At 43.9% G+C, this 2,484-nt stretch overlaps 1 pseudogene; it reads left to right on the top strand.

Moving 5' to 3' along the window:
* Positions 1–200: 200 nt before the first annotated feature.
* On the top strand, positions 201–1,768 carry LOC129402119 (craniofacial development protein 2-like; annotated as a pseudogene).
* The last annotated feature ends 716 nt before the right edge of the window (positions 1,769–2,484 follow it).

Raw genomic sequence — 2,484 nt, 5'->3', positions numbered from 1 at the left:
TGCCAGTAATGAAACCTGTATCTCCAGTGCCTTTGTACAGGAAATTTTGAATTTATTATTCAGCGTTAAGAAAGATGAGCAAAGAGAGGCTGAAAAGATCTCGGGGATGAATTAGACTGCCAAAACAAAGAAAGACTAAAATGATTGTCTGTACTCTCAACGCATGGACACTGGCATCAGAAGCATCCATCGAGGACCTGATGATGCAAGCGCAGAAGATCAAGTACGACATCAATGGTCTGACCGAAGCCGAAGCAAGGAGACATCAATTACATCACGCCATTTTTGACACTGGAGAAGAATTGTTCCTTGGAACATGTGACAACAGAGGCATTGGTGGCGTTGGTGTCCTTGTCAACATGAATTTGGCCGTGAGCATGGATTTATTTAAATGCCTAACAACCTGAATTAGACGATTACGCTTGAATAGATGTGGCTCACTGCCTGCAGTTTTCATCTTCATCTTCTACGCACCCACTACCAACTATGATGAAGAAGAAATTGAGAGGTTCTACATGGAACTGGAGAAGTTCTATAAAGAAGACCACACCTCCTACAAGATGATTGTTGGTGATTTTAATGCCAAGATAGGTCCGAGAAGGTCAGCTGAAGAACTCCACATTGGGACACGCGGCCTAGAATGGAACGATCAGGGTAAGAGACTGTCCAAATTCATCATGTCGACCAAGACCATCCATGGTAACTCACAATTCCAGAAGGCTGAATCTAAACGCTGGACATGGGAGTCTCCTGGTGGACAGTTCCAAAATGAAATTGACCACATCATATTCAATCGAAGGTTTTGCCTGACCGATGTTGCTGTTGTCCCAAAATTCCAAACGGGATTGGACCACCATCTCCTTCATGCAAAATTCCATTTCACAGAGTGGCGAGAAAAGTCTGAAAAATTTTCAAGTCTAAGAAGACAACTCCCAGAATGACCACCAACTGGGAGCTCTTTGGCACTACTGCAGAAATGTGGGAAGATGCCGTCCTTGACAACATCGACAAAAAATACGATCGACTGGTTCAGCACCTCCATGTCTGTGCGAGGAATGCCAAGAGTGAGAAAGCCATAGACACCTGTCTTCGGAAACTCTCGAGCACAATGGAATGAACATCTCCAAATGAAGCAGCTATGTGTACCTGGGTCGAGAAATCAACATGAGGAATGATTGGTGCCAGAACTTCGCAGGAGGAAGAGAGCAGCGTGGAATGCATTCAAGAGCGTCGAAGAGGAGGTTAAGAGAATGAAGAACCTCCAACTCCAGGCACATCTTTTCGATTCCACTGTTCTTCCTGCACTAACATATGCTTCAGAGACCTGGGCCCTACGCAAACAGGATGAAAATGCTATTAGGGTATCCCAAAGAGGAATCAAAAGAGCTATGCTGGGAATATCGCGTCTCACTTAAGTGAGAGAAGGAATCCGGAGTTCTGACCTCTGTAGATGGTCAAAAATCAGGGATGCTGTCTCGTTTGCCAAGGTATCAAAAATCAGATGGGCCTGTCATGTAATGTGATTCAGAGACGACCACTGGACTAGAGCTGTTACTGACTGGATTCCAGGGGACATCAGAAGACCTCATGGCTGCCCACCACTAGATGGTCAGATTTCTTCATCAAATCCCTGAATGTATGATTTGATGCTCTTCCTGTTCCTGGAGCAAGCAGATATCATTGGGTTGCACTAGCACTCGACAGGGACAAATGGAGACGTTACTGGTGCCCGCTCAAGCCAATCAAAGATCAATGGGATTACAAGTGATACAAGTGATTCATCTTAAACCTAGTTCTCCCTCTCGGAGAACCTGGCAAGCTACCTAGAGTTTCCTACCCACACTGGAAGCTCCCTGTGGCATATTTTTATGCCAAATACAGTAACAATGATGGGTCTTATTTTCCTCACCCTGAAAGAGCCTCTAATGCAGCACCGTTGGGAAGGACGAGTAAAGAGAGGCTGCTTAAATCTCAGAGCTTGGATGAATGGACCTGCTCGAGCAAATTGACGATCAATGACCAAATAATATATAATAATAATTAACTTACAGTAAATAGTACTCCAAAAGTGCAAAATCAAAATCAATACATGGCACCTTGTATTATAAAAGAAACTAAGACAGGTACTTTCCTCTCTCTCTCTCTCTCTTTCTCTATCTCTGTCTCTGTCTCTGTCTGTCTGTCTGTCTCTCTCTCTCTTTCTCTGGGCATTGTGGCTTGCAATACAGATACTGAAAGACTATCGTGTATATCCTTTCACCTATTTTTAACACTAAATTCTTGTCTAGTGTGATCATTCCCAGCTTTTGTTGTCATACTGGTCTCTTCTCTATCTTAGTTACCCAGGGCCCAGCACACACACTGGTGGTAGATGGTAGATTCCAACCATTGACCAGTCCCCCTAGCCTTGTTTTCCTCAGTCTTGCATTTTAATCTTCTACATTCTAGATCTGCATCTCTCATTCTGACTCATTTCACTCATCC

The sequence above is a fragment of the Sorex araneus genome, chromosome 1 (assembly GCF_027595985.1).
Source record: "Sorex araneus isolate mSorAra2 chromosome 1, mSorAra2.pri, whole genome shotgun sequence".
Taxonomy (NCBI): domain Eukaryota; kingdom Metazoa; phylum Chordata; class Mammalia; order Eulipotyphla; family Soricidae; genus Sorex; species Sorex araneus.
This window is presented reverse-complemented; position numbering and strand designations above follow the sequence as displayed.